This window comes from Fukomys damarensis, unplaced genomic scaffold (assembly GCF_012274545.1).
Source record: "Fukomys damarensis isolate Sample0158 unplaced genomic scaffold, DMR_v1.0_HiC HiC_scaffold_39, whole genome shotgun sequence".
In the NCBI taxonomy this organism is placed as follows: Eukaryota; Metazoa; Chordata; class Mammalia; order Rodentia; family Bathyergidae; genus Fukomys; species Fukomys damarensis.
In genome coordinates this window covers 65,104,276-65,124,352 of record NW_022900951.1, presented here as the reverse complement: position 1 = coordinate 65,124,352, position 20,077 = coordinate 65,104,276, and positions in this window count along the sequence as shown.

Here is a 20,077-nt window from a genome sequence, read left to right as displayed (position 1 = left end):
ATTGAAGAGTATCAGTTTTTTATTTGTTTATTGTGGTACCAGGGATCAAAGTCAGGACCTTGTACTTGTGAGGCAGGCAGCGGCATCACTGAGCTAAATCCCCAGCCCAAAGAGTAAGTTTTTGAAAGATTAAATAAATTCAACTAACCTTTAGCCAACTGATAAGAAAAAGGAATGAAAAAATTCAAATTTATGCTATTGAGAATAAAAAGGATATCACAACTGATCCTGTGGAAATATTGAAAATCATCAATAATTACTCTGAGAACCTATATGCTAGCAATATGGAAAACACAGAAGAAATAGACAGATTCCTAGATACATATGAATCGCCAAAGCTGAAACAAGAAAATAGTAAAATTCTAAAAAATAACCCAGTATTAGAAACAGAATGTGAAAATGTAATTTAAAATTTACCAATAAGGAAAAGTAGAAGTCCTGATGCTTTCACTTCTGAATTCTACAAGAAATTTAGAGATCAGTTCACCTCAAACTCTTTAATGAAATAGAAAGTGAAGCAATACCCTCAAAGTCATTTTTAGAAGCAAGTATACCCTGATAACAAAACCAGAGAAAGACCCAACTAAAAAAGAGATCTACAGGCCTATCTCTCTAATGAATACAGATGCAAAAATGCTTAATAAGATATTGGTGAACAGAATGTAGTAGATAATCAAGAGAAGCACCATGATGAAGTAGGATTCATCCCCAAGATGCAGGGATGGTTCAACATATGCAAATCAATAAATGTGATCACATCAACTCAACAGAGCCAAAGACAAAATTGCATGATCATCTCAATGGATACAGAGAAAGCATTTGACAAAATCCAACACCCTTCATGATCGAAATACTACAGAAAATTGAATAAGATGGTCCTTATCTAAATCTGATGAAAACCATCTATGACAATCCAACAGCCGAAATCATATTAAATGAACAAAAGCTGAAAGCATTCACTGTAAAATTAGGAACAAGGAAAGAATGTACACTTTTACCACTCTTACTCAATATATTTGTGGAAAAATTAGCAAGAACAATTAGAAAAGAGAAAGAAATTAGGACAAGAAAAGAATTTAAATTATCAGTATTTGCAGATAACATGATACTCTATGTAGAAGACCCCAAAAATTCCACCAAAAGACTTAGATTTAATAACAAAATTCAGTGATGTAGCTATACACAAATTCAAAACTCAAAAATCAATAGCATGCTTGTACACAAATAACAAACTCACAGAAAAATAAGGGAAACAACACCTTTTATATTAGCATCCAAGAGAGGGCAGGGACAAGGGGAAAAAATGAGAACCAAGATGGGTCGTGTGAAGGTATAGGATCCCAGTAATGAATGTAACTGTATTGTGTACCTAGATTGTACCAATACACTCAATAAAAAGAAAAATAAAGAGATGCCATATAGAAAATGAAAAAAAATAGCATCCAAAAAATGAAATATTAGGGCCTGGGATTTAGCTCAGCATTTCGGTGGCCAGCCTTGCAATCGCAAGGACCCGAGTTCAATCCCCAGTACCAAAAAAAAAAAAAAAGAAATATTTAGGAATCAGTAGAATGAAAAAAGTAAAAGACTTCTACATTGAAAACTACAGTACTCTGAAAAAGGAAATGTAAGTGAATGCTATGTTTTGGATCTAGATATCCCCTCATGTGGTCATACATGGGTGAATCTAGAATGTGCAATGCTAGGGTTAAGGGCTTGTGATTACTAAACCGTTGCACCTGAGTGATTGATTTGGCATCACCTTAATCCTGGTAGTTTGAATAACATAAAGGGAGCAAAAAGACACTGCTCCTTTTGCTACCTTGTGTATGCCAAGTTGTTTCTCTTCTGTGATGTCTATAATCTCTGACTTGCAGCCAGCCAATTATGTACTGAAACCTCTACAAATCATACACCAAATAAACCCCTTCCCCTTTGACTTTGTTGTTGGGTGTTTTGTCTCAGCAATAAGGAAAAAGTAACTAAAACAGAGGATATCAGAAAATGGAAAAAAATTTCTTGTTCTTGGATAAGAAGAATAAATTTAGTGAAAATGGCTATACTTACAAAATTGATATATAAATTTAATGCAATTCCAAATAAAACACCATTAGCATACATCACAGAATAAGAGAAAAAAATCCTAAAATTTATTTGGGACCAAGTGAAACCTACAATAACAAATGCAATTCTGGGAAACAAAGGCAAGCCAGGGAACAACATGATCTATAACTTAAAAATATACTACAGAGCTATAGCTATAAAAACAGCAAGGTACCAGACATATACAGGTCGATGGAATAGGCTAAAAGATGCAGAAACAATCCCAAACTCATGCTGTCACCTTATATTTGACAAAGGGGCCATTTCAATGGAGAAAAGATGGTCTCTTCAACAACTGATGGTGGAAAAATTGGCTTTCCAAACTTCTCAGATAAAGAAGTACAGCAGCAAATAAATACATGAAAAAATGTTCAAAATCATTTGTCATTCAAGTGATACAAATTAAAGCTATGCTAAAATGCCATTTCACTCCAGAAAGAATGGCTAATATCAAGCAATCAACCAAGGACACATGCTGGGGAGGGGGAAGTGAGGGATAAAGGAACTCTTCTCCACTACTGTTTGAAGCGCACACAGCTACAACCACTGTGTAAGTCAGCATTGAGATTCCTCAAAAACCTAGGATTAGAGTTCCCATTTGATCCAGCTATTCCTCTTGTTGGTATCTTTCTGTAGGAATTAAAACTTAGCACAGTGATATATGCATTTTATGTTTATAGTGACATGGTTTTTAATAGCTAAATATTGGAAACAACCCAAATATCCATCAGTCAATGAATGAATAAAAAATATATGGCTTTAGAGACATTTATAGCAAAATGGATGCACATTGAGGTGATACTCAAGTGAAATCAATAGGACACACATATGTAAATATCAAATAGTTTCTCTGGTGTGAGAAATTGAAAGTGTAAATAAGGATCAAAATGTATAATGGATAATTTGAAATATGAAGAAAAGTAGCAAAGGGGAAGGGGAAGGGGAAGATCTAGGGGAAAGGAAAGAAGGGAATTGAACTGACAATAAAAAAATGGAAACAAAATTTTTCTAAACAAGGCTGGAGGCATTGAAGGGAGGGCAGGGAAATGCGGAAAATTAAGAATCAAGATATATTATTTAAAGGTGCAAATCTCCAATGATGAATGTCATTATAATGTATACCTAAAATGTACCAATAAAATTAAATAAATAAAAATAAAAAGATGGGGTTTTTATTTAAAATGGTTTACTATTCAGCCATAAAGATATATTTGAGAGATTTATAGCTAAATGGATGCACCTTGAAACTGTACCCTTTAGCTAAATAAATCAGACACTTGTAAATATCATATTATATCTCTAGTGTAAGAAACAGAAAGTGTAAGTAAGAACCAAAATGCATAATAGACAATGTGAAATAGGAAACAAATGTTGAAAAGGAAAGAGCAACTAGAGAGCGGGGTCTGCAGGAGTGGAAAGGAAGGAAGAAATGAAAAGAAAAATACTAGAAAAGAAGGAAAAATATAAAAATACCTTTTGTAAATAGGGATGAAAAGAGGGGTTGAAGAGAGAGGAGAGGGCTGAAAAAAATACAAAGAGCAAAATAAATGATTGACGAACGGAAATAGGGTGGTAAATTTCATGCAAGCGTGAAGGGGACCAAGCGATCGACTTTGAGGCAGGAATGTAAAATCATGTACTATATGTCATGTATGAGTACCAACTACCTGCAGTAAATGTACTCATATGTTGTAAGCATGAACTAAAAATGATGAAGGGGAAGAAGGAGGAGGAGGAGAGGATGAGGAGGAGGACAAGGACAAGAAAGAGGGGGAAGGGGGAGGGGAAGAGGAAGAAGAATTAGAAGAAGAAATGCAGAAAAGAGCTCTAGAGGCAGAGGGAGGGAGGGAGGTGGGGAGGAGAAGGGGAATAAAAGGAATCAGAGGCCCGGGATTTACCGCTGTGGTTCCACCAACTGCCTCACAAGCACAAGGTCCCGAGTTTGATCCCCAGTACAAACAAAAGGGGGGGATCAAAATACATACCTACTCCCTAAATTGAATGTAAATATCATGTAGAGAATGATTCTAATAAAAATGCATAGGCTCTAGGGAAAAATATTTAAGTTTGAAGCTCCTTCTATCATTTACTATCTCATACCTTAGGCAATTTACACAGACTCTCTGATCTGTTTCCTCATCTGCAAAATGAAGATGAAAACTTTAGTACCTATCCCTTAGGTTTATTATGAAAATTAATGAACTAGTATATGTCAAATACTTAGAGTAATATTACATTATCATAACATATATTTCATATATCATATATATATTTTATATATCATATAATTCCAGCTGTTGTTGGTTACATCAGAACTATGAAGTGTGATACCATTAAAGTCACATCACTCATAAACATTGGATATTAGTATGAAGAAAATGAGAATCTTTGTTGCAATTCCATTAATTATTGAAAAAAGTGAGCTTATGGGTAAGGAGCAGGAAGGACTAGGCAATACTCTTTTAAATTTGGAACAATAATACTAGTAGATTTGATCTAGTAATGCATAGATCCAATGAGGGGATAAATTCTTCAATACAGGTGACAAGAGATAAAAGACAGCTTTAAGTGAAAGTTAAATTATGGTAGGATCTTAAGGGGTGTGGATAGACAAGAGGAACTGAACTATGCAACAGTTTATATATAAAAGCCAAGATGAATTTTACTAACTTCAAAGTGTTTCTCAGAAGAATCTAGAGATATTTAATATGAAAAGTTTATTATTTACTCATTTGGCATGCTGAATATTATTCCATTAGGATGAAGTTTTCTACTTGTGAATATTCTGTAAAAATATTGTTTGATAAAATTAAATCACTTTGAGTCATCAATTCATTTTGATTTTATATTCAACTTTAGTTTTTAGCTTATTGAAAACAAATTAAATCTGTTAAAGAATGATTTTTGTACATAAAAGTAGATCAAATATTATCATTCAAATGAAATTTTACACTAGTCACTAGGTTTTATAATGTTTTAGAAGCTCAGTACATCAACTTTTCCACAATCGGGAAAGAAAAGATTATTATCAAAATGATATAATTATAAAAGTAGATGTTAAATTGTTGTATTTTTTCTGGCTTTTCATAACAAATATCAGTTTTCAAAAATTCTAAAAATGTCTCTTTTGCTCTGGTAGAAGAAACCCCTCTTGTAACAGAAGTCTTCAATTAGTGTTTTATGCTAAGATTTGTTATAATATTGGGAATATTTACTAAATTCTCTTTTAAAGCTCATAACACTGATATATTTAATCAAGGCTACTATGACTTCAGCCAATATGCCAGTTAGATTTCCATTAGCATGACAAAATAAACTTAAAGAATGAAAGCTTTGTTTTGACTTGCAGTTTCAGAAGTTTCAATTCATGAGCAAGGCTCCATTGTTTCTGGCCCATAACAGGTGGGCAAGGTGGAGTAAAGCTGATCACCTCACAGTAGCCTGGTAGCAGATAGTGGCAGATCCAGGGAGGAGGGAGCCAGGATCAACATACAGCCCACAAGGTCACATCACCATGACCCATTACCTTCAAGGCTGCCTCCCAAATTTTTATAATCTTCTCATATTGGCATCAAATTATGAATCCATCAGTGGACAAGCCTATCAATAAATTTAGAACCTTCATGAGCCAATCAATGTCCAAAACACCACCTCTATCTTTTGTGTTTTTTGCACTGCACCTTCAACACATGTGCCTGTCGGAGGAAATTTTAGATCCAAGTCATATCAGCAGACATCTAGTAGTCTGTGTGATTTACATCAAGGGATTTTAGCTTTCCTTGCAGGAGAAATTTTTTAAAATTTGGATAAGGGTGATAGATAAAAGGTGATTTTTCTTTACTTATAAATCTAACATTGTACTAAACTATAACACAAAAGCAATCTATTTTATATAATAATTACTCTGTGAAGCTCTAGATGATTCAAGATATTATACAGGCAAATAATACATATCAAATATAAAACAAACAAAATTAATAGCACATTTTGTTACATAAGTTACTTACCAAAAGAAAATCAATTGGCTATTAATTGGCTATTAATATTTGTCTAGCAAGGTTAGAAAGGAGTCACTTCCTTTATAGTTATATATTCATGGATTTTCAGAATTTTATCACCTTCTTCCAAAGAATCATCTTCACTCTAAGTACCAGAACTTTTAAACTGAGTTTAATACAATTTGTTAATAATTCTTGTATACACCATTGTAAGTGGTTTATGTTTGTATTATATTCCATTTTCTTGCAGATATTGTAATGAGAATAAGCTAATATATATTAAGCCATTCTGTATTCTCACTAAAATTTTTCCCTGAGAATAGAATTATTTCTTCTATTTTTTTGATTGATGTAATGTTTATTGCCAGAATGAGATGTAAAAGTTTTAATGCCCAGTGCAGTCTGTGAAAGGCTATAAACATTTAATAGACTCATAAACATAGACTTTAACCTTTTCAATATTCTGCATTTTGATTGGTTGCCCATACTGCTTTATCTCTACAGGTTACTGAGACTGTAAACTGGATGAGTGGGGATGGATATTGAATTACACTACACAAAGCTTGAAAAGGTCAGATCTATGCAGTTGCGCTTTCTCTAACCTAGAATATATAACATTTCAGAATTTTCGCAAAGCCTTCTTGAATCTAATTTGGAAATCGATACACAAATAAGCCAATAAGAATCTTTTTTTCTAAGTAATGGTGAACACAGAAGAACCATTTAACCTTCCTCTGTAGGAATTTCTAACATTACCGTTGGAGGTGCTTTTGAATTTATTTTTTTAATGTTTATCAATATTTTCCTTGCAGGCAATTTTTAAATTGATTTTATTGGTACATTTAAGGTATACAATATAAAGACAGTAATCATTGGAAATTTGCACCTTTACATAATCCATCTCAGTTCTTATTTTCTTCCATTCCCCTGCATTCACTTCAACCCCTCCACCCCTCCCTATCTACAAAGACTTTGTTTCCATTTCATCATTTTCTCATATTAATTCCATTTCCTTCTTTCTTTTCCCCTAACACTTTCACTTTCCCTTCCCCTTTGCAACTTTTCTGCCTATATCACATTTTCTATTATACCTTTTAGTCCTTATTTACACTTTCCTTTTAAATACCGAATAGTTTCTCTAGTGTGAATTTCTGGAGTATAAGACACATTAGTGATTATAAATGTTAAAGCAAGGATGATAGCAGTGTTTCTTGCTGATGCTTTATGTTGGAAAACTCTATGGGCACACCTATATGCCAGCAATTGTGAACTGCTATGTGAAGGCATTATTGTGTATTATGGCCATTACAATACAAACGTTTATGTCTTATGGATTTGCCTTGTTAAAATAAATAAATCAGTGCAGCTTCTATATTGTCTAGATGATATCCCTCTCAAGTTCCTGCATTACAGTTAATGTCCAGCGAATTACAACTAATAATAGGAAGACCATTGAATGTGCAGCTCATATGAATGTTAACTGTCATGTGTGCTGCAGTAGGGAAAAAAGATGTTGTAAAATGTGTAAATACCGAATAGCTTCTCTGGTGTAAAAAAAAAGTAAAAGTAAATAAGATCCAAATTGTATAACTGACAATGTGAAATAGGAATAAAAGGGCTGAAGATATAGAGGAGGTGGGAAGGGTAGGGGAAAGGAAATAAGGGAAAAGAAAAAATATGAGAAAATTAAAAAATGCAAAAAACCCTCTATAAATAGGGAAGGGAGTAGGTGGTGAAGGGAGGGTAGGGGAATGGGGAAAAAAATGAGAATCAAGATCTGTCATGTAAAGGTACAAGATCCCAAAGATAAATATAACTGCAGTGTATACTTAAAATGTACCAATAAACTCAATGAAAAAAAAAAGATATTGTGAAACCCTGCAGTAGTCAATGCTGAAAAGAAACTTCCTCTTGCCTCTATTTAAATAAATTTTAACAATATTGTAATATTCTGTATAATATGGATCCTAGAAAAGTGGAATGAAATAAAGGCTAATATCAAGTGGGCATTCCCTATAAGTTAAATGCCAAGCTAAGCACTGTGTATGAGTTGTACTTGCAATTTTCATAACAATTCTGTTTGATAAGTATGATCACAACAGAAGGAAATATGCTCATTTTGGGAGAGCTCCGGTCTTCCCCTAGTCTGAATATAAGTCTCCAATTTTCTTCAGCTTTCCAGTGCTGAATACAATGGCAATCTTGTACTGAACTTCTAGGCTTTCTACCTCAGACTGGCGGTACATCTTTAGTCCTTCGTGTTCTGTCCCTTCCACCTTCGTGAATTGAGCAACCGCTGTATTCGCCAGCTCTCCAACATGCCAATGGTGCTTTGCTATTTTCTTTTTTTTGCTTCTGATAGCACAGATGGCTACTGTAGGTGCTCCCACTTTTAATCATATAAAATTACCTAGTAAATTTATTTGCATTATTTGTATATATTTTCTACTAATTCTGTTTCACTAATCAACACTAATATAGTAAGTGCAATTATTATTGCCATTTTACAGGTGAGTATACTGGAGCACAGATAATACTACTTCTTTAATATCCTGTAGCTAGTTAAAGGTAGATCTGAAATTAAAATCCAGAAAAATCTCCTAGAGTGCAAAATTAGGTCTCCAATATATTATAGGTGTTCAATAAACATTTATTGAATCAGAAGATGATTCTAAAATCTATAAAACCTTTTTCCCCTGTGTGCTATTTTTTATTTGCCTATTTTCTGAGTTGCTATTCCCCGAGATGGAATTAGGTGTAAAATTGTAAGCAGTTATCCTAACAAAGAGTAAACTGCAAGTCAATTAGGAATCCTTCCCAGGGGATAGCCATGGTTTCTAATGTCTGAATATGAGATTAGATGTCTATAAGTATCAAATAAGATCTTCTCATAAGTTCAAAAGGAACTCAGAAGATGCTGGTTTGATTCACACACTGATTCTGTTTACAGGCCAACAGAAATGTGTGGAAAAAAAACAGGTTAAATGACTAATCAAATTTTAGAAGCATGAGAATTATTGAATGATAGGAAAATAATTCGAGTCAGCTTTTTCTAGTTGTTAAAACTGTTCCTAGATGTTTTTGGTACTGTGGATTGAACTCAGGGCCTTTGCACTGACCTAAAATTGCAGCCTTTTTTGTTTGTTTGTTTGTTTACTTTTATTTTGGGAAAGAAACTTGCTAAATTCCCCAGGATGACATGAAACTTGTGATCCTTCAGTTTCAGTTTTCAGATCTTCTGGGATTACAAGTGTGCTCTACCATCCATGTCTTGATTATATTAAATTAATTTTTTCTAGAGCTAATAGAAGTTCATAGTCTTAATAAATAATGCAAAAATACCTATGGACCTTTTATCTGTTTCCCCAACAATAACATCTTTCAAAACTATGATATTATATTGTCATCACAATATTAACATAAATACATCTGGGTTGACTTTTGCCAACCCCAAAAGACATTTATTCATTCAGTTAGGATCCCATTGGAGCACTATTTACTATTGTACTGATGTGACTTTACTCCAGTTTTCCTTGTTCATAGATGAGCATGACTAATAACAATAATAAGTTTGTCCTGGAAGGGTTAGATAGGAATTAAGATTGTCTCCTATGTTTTCATCCTTTTCCTCAAAGATAAGGATGCTCTTGCATCACATTACTCTGAGTTAAGAAAGTTAGTGAAGGCCAATTGAGAATGATTTTCTTTTTCCTCTGATAATTTGTCAATGCTAGGGAACATATTTCACACTTAGTATATTTTGCCTTAATATAATTGGAAATTTTGAAACAGTGCTGCCAGCTTTGCTTTGTTGAGCACATTTCAAAAATGTAAAAAATATATAAAGAAAAAAAGAAAATGGAATGCATTCCATGCTTAATGAGTTTTCATTAAAGAAATGGGTTACTTGAAACTTTAAAAATAATTCTAAAACACCAATTAAATAGTAACACTTTTAACATCAATCCATTTTCCCTACACGTTGCTCAATTCATAGATATAAACTTATACACTTCTTGCCAACAGAAAGTCACTGTTGCAAATATCAATGAGGCCAGCTTTCAGCTGGGCAAATTTTGGTTTCAAAAAGCTCTTACCGATACTACTAAAGATTCTCTTTCCTTGTTTTAAGTCATAAACCTTTAAATTTTTCCAATAAGAATTTCTGATATGGAAATGTATTTTTCTGTATTGTATTTGCCTAGTGTGTTTTCGCTACATAATAAGTCTCATAAAATGAAATCCATAGTGGAGGTGGACGTATCACATAAAATCTCTTTATTTCGAGGTTTGATTCCTAGCACCTGCTGATAAGGCTTTCCCTCGTCCTCAATTCAAACATTAGTTGCTAGATACAGAACTGTGAGACAGACTATTCCAGTTATAGAAAAAGAGCTGAAAATAAATGGAGGTAAATAGATGACATTGTTCAGGTTACCTCTCCTTTATCCCTAGTTTCCAAGAATAGCGGAAATGAATGGGAAGTAATTCTTAGAAGCTTGCAATATATTTCCACATCTTATTTCCTTTTTTAAAAAATTCCACACACTCTACAAAAGAATTCCAGATATTCAGATCTAAGTTCAGTGATAAGAACTTGAAAATAAAGACATAAAATCTAGATATGTAAGTCAACGAACATTTGAATATATCCTCAAAGTTTTGCCCTACATTATTAAAGAAGCACAAAGTAATGTTATGTTTGTGTGCATTTTAAAAGTAACCATAAAATATAGAATAATGATGTCCACAACGGCAATAGCAATAATTCAATTAACAGCTGAATGTCTGTCTCATTCCTGTCAAACCTAGGGATTGTTAGTCTTCCAAAACAATGTTTTCTTACTCCATACTATTCACACTCCACCTCAAAGATGTCATGTACATAATAGACACTCAATGCATGTTTGTTAAACTGAATGCCATCACTATTTTTTCTACAAACTTGAATATAAAATATGAGAATATTTATTCAAGAAAAACTGCGGCGTTTTGACATTCATATTTTTTCATGCACAAGAGTGGAGATTAGCTTTAAGCTATTATTTATGTTGCACCGTTTTTGTGGTTTCTTAATTTGACACTGAGCTTTGAGCTGGTGCTGCATAATTCTGAAAGCCAGAGGCATAGAACAAGGTCAGAGCTGCTACAAAGAATTTAAAGTAACAAACATTTTCCAGTGCATACACAGATTTGTTGCAAGTAAGTTGAATTTTGTTGTGTCTTTTTCAGACACTTTAAAAATACCTTGAATATTAGCAGGAATAATGACTATATTATACATACTCCCTTCACTGAAGAGGAGCTGCCATTTATATCATCTAACTCTTCGTCAAAAGGGATAAAAATGAGCAGAAAGTAAATTATTCTCTACTAAACAATTATGAATATCTCCTGGGAGCCCCCTTTTACTTTAATTCATTGAAAACATATCAACACTTGCTCCACCACTATTATCTGAACATCTTGGCCAGTTTTACAAAACAGCCTGAAATGTGGATGATAGGGAGTTTACTGGCATTGTGGTTATTAATTTCAGACAGTTCCAACGATTACTTCTAAAACAATTAGACCAGATTCTGAACATCATATGTGTTTGTGTGTGTGTGTAATAAGAAGAAACTGCAGATTAATTTTAAAATTGATGATTTTTCCATAAAAATAGTTTAGTACAAATATTTGTAATTATTTTTCTTTAAAATATAACATCTCGAGTGTACAGTTATTTTTGAATATTTCTAGCCTTTCAGTCACCAAAAGACATACTTTTTTACAAAACACCTGAAGATAAATTTAACATATTATAATCAATATATGTGAATTCGTTGTATTTTTCCTTCTTTGCCTGAATGACATACGTTTAAAGTATAGGCTTCGATTCCTTTGAGATGTGAGACAATTTCACCTTTATGCACTTACATAGTAGTGATTGAAACCAATAGCACATAGTGCTTTTCAACTGCGCACAGGACCCCTATTAATATTAATGACTTTTTTTTTTTTTGCCCAGATTGAGTGTGGTCATTTTGTGTGGGTTGCACTGTTAATTTTTTGTGATTTGCATATTGACTGCTGCAGAGTATAGTATATACATTATTTCCAAAGCATTTAGGGATCCCTACAGAAGAAAGATAGTGCATAAATCAAAAAGAGTATTCTTGTCTTTACTTTAAATTCTTCAGTATATGAATTAGCAAAATTATGCATAAACACAGTAGTGCACCGGCAAATCTGATACACAGAAAAAGTTCATATAAATAAAAGAATTTCAAGTCAGCAATTTTGAAAATATTCACTTCTCAAATGTATTCTTAATCCATTGAAAATAAAATTAGTTATGTTTTCTAATTCAACAGAAGACCACAAACAGGAACAAGCACAGGCAGAGCATTAAGGGGTATAAAAGAACTACTGTACAGGACATGATCTTTTCCATTGAATATCCATTGTAGGTGAGAGCGTGTAGCTCTTAGGATTCTCTGCAGGCTTTTTGTCCAACAGTCTCTTGTATAGCAACTTCTTTAGATCTGATCTAAGAAGACTGGCGAAAATCATCTATAGAGCAAAGTCTGCCCACTCAGGGAGCAGTGATAGACAATGATAGTGAGAGAAGTCAGGAGGAGATGAAGGTGTTACTTTAAAAATTGCCTTTCGAGCTCTTTTAATTATTTTTAATTTATTTGTATTGGTAGAATTTTGGTATACAATCTGAAGGAAATTGGATTTTCCACTCAGAGAAAATAAAATGGAAAATGAAAAATTAATGGAAGTATGTTTATATAGAATTTCAAACATTCAATTCAATCAAAGGTTCAGAATTAAGGATTTTAGATTAAACACATTCAGCTCGTCTCAGTATGATAATATAAAATTCTTAGAGAATTACTCTTTACTGGACAACAAGTCAATCCCCATTTCTTAAGAGTGGCTACTGAACACTGTCTTTAACAAAAACAGCTCATGTTTATGCCAATATATCTCACAAATCTGACTTTTTTAAGTTTATTTTTTCAGGACACAGATCTGTCACTTTGATTTTGATCTTTTCTACATGCATGTATTCATAGAATTCTGTGACAATGCGTTTTGTAATAAAAATTATATTAATAAATATGAATACAACAACTCTGTAGATGCTAGTTGAATTGTAAGACATTAAGAAAAATAATATTCTTCTTTACAATGAGTCCAATCAGCTGGTTGCTTCTGCAGCTAGGAATCATGTGCCATTTTAAACCAAATGATCTACAGTTGCTGATTCACAGCTCCTCTATTTTCTGTGCTTTAAAAATGGGATATCAAACATTTTTTTTCAGGTGACGTAGGTATCTGTCCATGGATTTCTTTGGACAAATTGAAGAATAGGAGCAAAAAACGTTTCACCAAATATAAATTATGTGGACATCTTCTTTTTAACATTAATCTGTGGGAGGAGATATGAACAACCACTTTTCAAACTTTTCTAGCAAGTCTTTCTGTGTGTGCAGAAGGACAATATTGGCTATTTTCCATTCAAGACAAATATTAAAGATAATCAGCCATAATATAAAGGGAGTTTCCAGGATGTGAAAAATACCTAGGAAAGATGAGAAACAATTGATATTAAAAGTATTTATGTGACCCCTTCCTTACAGTGATATCTGATAGAGACATTTTTTACTGGATAAAATTTATAAGCGGTCAACTCAGTATTTGTGTGTGTGTGTGTGTGTGTGTGTGTGTGTGTGTGTGTGTGTGTTGGAGTTGGAGAAGTAATCGCTCAAACTAGGTTTTTGCTATTTAATACATAATGTAAGAGTTAGAAAGAATTCTATTCTTCTTTCAGTTGGATATACGAGAATAATATGGATACAACTTGAGAAGCGGTTGGGAAGCTGGAGAGATAAAAGACATAATTAAAGTATTTGTAAATGGGATGAAGTCCTTTTTTTTCTGCTTTGAGAACAATCTGCTTTAGTGCTGCCTGTGTGGGTGGGGTGAGGTGAAGAAGGAAAAGGGAGAATGTTTATGATTTGGGATTGTTTTTTTAGACTCAATGCTGCTGAGTTTAACCCCAAAGCAATGTGTTCTATATCTCCTCATTTAGAGGGTAAGACCATCTCCTAATAAGGCCCTTGTAGTAGTTGAATAAGCCAGTTCCCTTGGTAACAAAGTGTTATAAAGAGAACTCAGTGTTCAAGCTACTGAGTTAGATAATGTGTAAGTAGGTGTCAATTTCTGTACTTATATTTATTTAAGAAAGAATAGTGACCTAACATATTTTTGTACTGGAATGGAGAAAGATTTAATTTTGTGGATTTAGTTTACTGGAGTACTAGTTCAGATACCTGCGTCTCATTTCCCTCTTTCTTAGAGGTCACAGAAGTTAATTTGGTTTTTGAGACTGTAGTTTTTATATAATCCTCTAATTGTGGAAATGTTGCATTAATAGTGCTCTTACTAGCAAGTATTTTCATTTCATCTAATTTTTTAAAAAATCTCAATCGATTTCAAATATATTTTATATTTGTTTTTCTTAATGTTTTGCAAATTAACAACTGCAAATCAGTACATTGGAAGATTATTTTTTAAATCACTATCTGAAGGCATATATAAAGAATAGTCTACTCTTTTAATTTACAGAATTATAGTAATCCAAATGATTTTGTTTTATGCTTATTTTTCACTTTCACTTATGGTTTTTGAAAGCCTTACATGTTTGATTTTTTAAGTCATACAAATAATTTTCACAATTCTGAGATTCCATGTGTCACTTTAAAGTTCTGACAGATGGAAAAATACATTTTTTCCTCTTTGGAAAACTACTTTTCAAACTCTAACCACTTGCTGTTTTCCTATTCTTCTTCCCTTCTCTTCTTTCCTGAAAAAGTATTTTAAGTAAAAACCGTAATGTATGCTTTACTTATAACCTACAGGCATTACAGCATCAGTAGCAGCCTAACTTGGAATCAAGGGAAATACCTGAATTTTAAATGTTTTCTTGGGAACAATGTTTTATTTTGTTAAAGACAAATGCAAATCCTATGCTAATTTGGGCAATAGGGTCCACACCCTTTTCTTTCTAGGAAATTGATTTCCAGGGATAATGTTTTTCTTCTTTTACACATATATATGCACCTGATTTACATATTTTACTTTGGTTATGTATGTGGAGCATAAGTGTACTCACTTGTTTTCATATACTATACCCCTCTACAACTTCTCGATTTTTTTATTGCTTTCGTCTGCTGATGGGAATGAACTGTTTTGCTTTCATCCTATTAGATATGATTATTATTGGTCTTTTTAGTAGTATATGTCTACACATATATATGCACCTGATTTACATATTTTACTTTGGTTATGTATGTGGAGCATAAGTGTACTCACTTGTTTTCATATACTATACCCCTCTACAACTTCTCGATTTTTTTATTGCTTTCGTCTGCTGATGGGAATGAACTGTTTTGCTTTCATCCTATTAGATATGATTATTATTGGTCTTTTTAGTAGTATATGTCTACAGTACATAATGATTACATTCGTTTTTTAACTCCCCCTTCCCCTCCACTCTGTCCCCCCTTCTCCATCGTTGATTCTTCCCCCAGTTGTAAAGGATCTATCTCCCTGTTTTTAGAACCCCTCGTTTATTATTTTATGAGAGAGAACTACTGTAGTGATATGCTGAGAGAAGTCAAGGGCAAAGGTGCCTCCCCTACAAAGGCTTTAGTTGGGAGCAAGAACAGCATCAACCTCAAACAAGCAAAGGCCCAGGCAGAAGCATCAATGATATCTGATATTTAATGAGAATATTATATGCATGATACAAAAAGACTGATAAGGATATTATCATAAAGGCTGTCTAGACTTTAGATTTATTTTAGGAAAAAGAAAAGCAATAAAGTAATCATGCTTGATAAACATATACAAAATATAAACAGGTATATGTGTGTGTGTGTGTGTGTGTGTGTATATATATATATATATATGTAAACCTCTGCCAAATAATGATGTGTCTATTGATCTATCAATCATCTATATATGTGCACAAACGTGTACTGAAATATTTGCTTGTGTCTCCATTAAGAAGTTCAAGATTCTCATTTTTACCCTTGTCCCTGCCCTCCCTTCACCCCCTCCTCTCCTTCCCATTTACAAACATCAAGACCTGTCATGTAAAGGTATAAGATCCCAGTGATGAATGTAACTGTGCTGTATACCTAGAATGTACCAATAAACTCAATAAAAAAGTTCAAGATTCACTGTAAGTTATTTTCTGTGAACAGAAAAACTGTAATCTTAATTCAAATTTCTAAAGATATATCATGGGTGAGAGGTTAGTTGGTATGGAACAAAAGAGAAGCAGCAGACTTACTAATATGGATTTTGTGGTTATAGATACATCTCTATAAATTTAATAATCCCAGCATTTTGGAAAACTAAGATAGAAAGACCACAAGTAGGATCACAGCTTTGGCAACTTAGGGACTTTTCAACTCTCTGTCTTGAAATAAAAATACTTAAAAAGGGTTGGGGATGTAGCTCTGTGTAAAAGCCCTGGGTTAAATCAGTAGTACAAAAAAAAATCAGCATTACTTATGAAAGGAGATAAACCTACAAACATTCACAGTATATGTTGGATATTTCATGCACAATGTGCATATGTGTGTAGTGCATCATGCTGTTGTACATGATTAGGCAAACTGAAAAATCAAAACACTACATGTGATAATTATTACCTGTTAAATTTATTAAATAAGTTTGTTTTGCCTAACAAAAAACACCTATTTCATAGTATGCATTGAGGAGGTATTTACATCTGGAAAATTATAGTTAACTTTCCTGTTTGTTGTTTCATGTATCTAATAAAAAGGTTAAATAAGGAATGCTTGCATGCTTGTACAAACAAAAGCTTATAACTGACTGCTTCACATATGAGAAATTGTTCTTCAGGTACCAACTCAAGGAACAGTCTCCTGTTTTTTGGAGTCTTGTGAAATCAAATAATGTAGTTGAAATTATTTGTAGGAGTGAGAAGTGGAGTGCAATAAATCTAAATGTCTCACAAATTGTTCCATGTAATCTTTTGCTTTTGCCCCAAACTCAGATAGGGAGGGATAGAATTCAGCCTCCTTGGGTAAAACAAAGTATATTCAGATATCTTGGCCCAGGGAAAGACTTAAGAAGAAAAACATGCTTACATAAAATTATCTTCCAATTCCTCTTCAGGAGAATGGGGGTTCACCAGAAGGCCACCCCGCAGGAGTACATAGGAAGAAGGTTGGGTGAACCGATGGAAAATGGAAACCTCAGAAAGTCCTGAGTCCAGTTCAAGAGTGACAGGTGAGAAGAATGCTAGCTGAAATACTACTCTTTTTTCAGTAACCTTTGATAAAATTTCATCTCCTGAAATAAAACTGGATCCTACTGTTCCCCACACAGTTTCCAGCCATTCAGTGTTTATGTGTGGTTGATCATGGATATGGACTCAAGAACAGCTCTCCTTGTGTGTGCCAGTGTATTTCAGAGCTGAGCTGAAAGCCCAAAAAGTCAGAGGAAGAAAAGCAAGAATCAAAACAAGATTAAGAATTTCTAACCCGAAGCAAATCAGAGTGCTGTTCAACCAGAACATGACTCTGCTTAAATGCTCCACTTCACACCGCACACAATAAGGCCAGGAGAATAAAATAGATCAATTTTTTGAAAAATGTTTTATTTAAACCTTTTAAATTTTTACAACAATAAAATATTGTGTAAATATAAACCCCTTGACTAAAACTGTTCACATCCAACATTACTGCAAATTGTGTTCTTTTTGACACCTACTTATCTTTGAAAGAACTTCCTCTTAAACACAATGCTGAATTTATTGAAAATAAATAATCGGCACCGGCAATAGGCAATTTGAATAAAATAGTTGTAAAAGCAACTCTTAATGAAAATAGCGTTTATTATACATCAGTTACTAAATGAATAAACTAAATGATCTGTTTAAATTAATAACTTCAAAAACATTTAATATACAAAACTGTACAATTATAAAGTCGGCTGAAATATTTGGGTTAACTTAGGTTTGACCCTAGCATTTAACTGCAAAGAAAAAACTACATAGAAACAAAATCAAAAACACAGTTTCTGATAAATGAATTCAATATGAAAAATTCAATCCCAGAACTAAAATCTAATTACCTACAGAACGAAAAAGCTTGACAAAAAGTGTAAAAGGGTCCGGGATATGAATTAATAAATGCTTTCGACCTGCAGCTGGGGAAACACAGTGTGCTGAACCAGAGGCCTGGCTGCCCATCGTACTATCCTGCCTTCTGACAAGGGCCCATGGCTTTCTGGTCCTTAGGTAGTTTGAAGCTTTGTCTACTGCTGCTACTCCCAGAGGCCAATTCGTCGACAAGCTAGGAGAGGGGAGACCCCAGCCAAGTACAGCCGGCGGCAACTGGCTGTGGCATTATTGACCGCCCAGCACACGTGTGCTCCTTGGGAGTCAGGAGCACCTGTGAAGCGATAACAATAAAGCCACAGCAACTGTGTATTTTTGGGATCTCTACATAACCTAGCGAATTTTTGTAGGGTTTTTTTTTTTGTATACAGTAATACGATACACATAACTATCTACACACACGTTTGCACGCGCACGTAGGCTCACACTCACAGACACTTAACGCACCAAGAGATAAAAAAGCTGGAACCCAGTGCCCCGGGCGCTGGCTAGCTTGATGGATGTTCTCTTGGGCTTCCGTCAGTTGTACTTGTCAGAATCAAAAGGACGAGCGCACTCACAGAAAGCGGTATATACACTAGAGACAAGGGGTACTGGCTGGACTAAAATCCCCGCGAACTTTGCCAATCATTTCATTGACGTTCTGCACAGAACGGAGTGCCTGTCCGCTCACTTCCAGACCACCCTTCCCTGAGGGTATCTCACAGAGAGCGGGCTGTAAACTGGAGGTGAATTGAATTGGGAGGCGCTGGCGCGGTCAGGCTTTAGCTTCTCCCGGTCGTGGTCTCAAGCGAATGCAATCCCTTATGAAGACAAAGTCTTTCGCCGGGAGAGCCGAGATGGGGTCCTGAAGGCGGTCGATCTGGCTAGACTGGAGGCCAGTGTATAGATCCTCAAGCAGGGATCCAGGACCCCCGTGTAAAACATTTCTGGTCGCTCAGACCATCTCTTTTTGCTAGGCGCCACAGCGAAATCTTCAGACACAGGGATCTAAGCTGTGGTAGCCTTAGGGGCTCTGCAGTTCGAGAACATAGGGCAGAAAGCTCCAAGAAGCCGCTCCTACTTCTTGCTAGTTTGCAAACCTAATCAGGTTGACTATTCTGCCCATCCTAGGCACTCCACTCCCGGGATGGGGGTGGGGGAATAACCGATATTCTCATCAACAACTCTCTCCACTACAGCCTCTCCTCTTCATACAGATTTGAAGGTGGGTAGGCATTTCTCTCCTTCTTCCCAGCCCCCTCCTATTCTAAGCAATTAAAAAACCATCAGCTCAATGACGGAATAATAATAGCAATAATAATGTGGAGTGGTCGATTAGATACAAATTATCTCACAAATATTGTGTACAGCTTGTAGTAAAACACCGTAGACATTTAGAAACGCTATAGAAGTTCTTAAAAATGCAAAACTACTCTATTGTAAAACAGATTTCACCTGAAATACAGCTGCTATAACCAAGGCGCTGAAAGGTTAATCAGAGGCACACATCTGTCTTCCCACCCCACCCCATGTTACCCCACTCTTGCTCTTCCTAGAGAGGAGCGACAAAACAAACCTTACTCAGTAAACAATATGCACTGACCAGCAGAAAGGAATGGAATAAATTGCCCAGGGGACACGGAATATGAGGGCCCCACCTGGACTGTTTTAATATAACTGTGCATCAGACTTGAAAAGCCTGAATATGAGTATGTGTAATTCCTTTTTCAACATTAGTTAGAATCCTCAGAGAAAGAGTGAGAGAGAGAGAGAGAGAGAG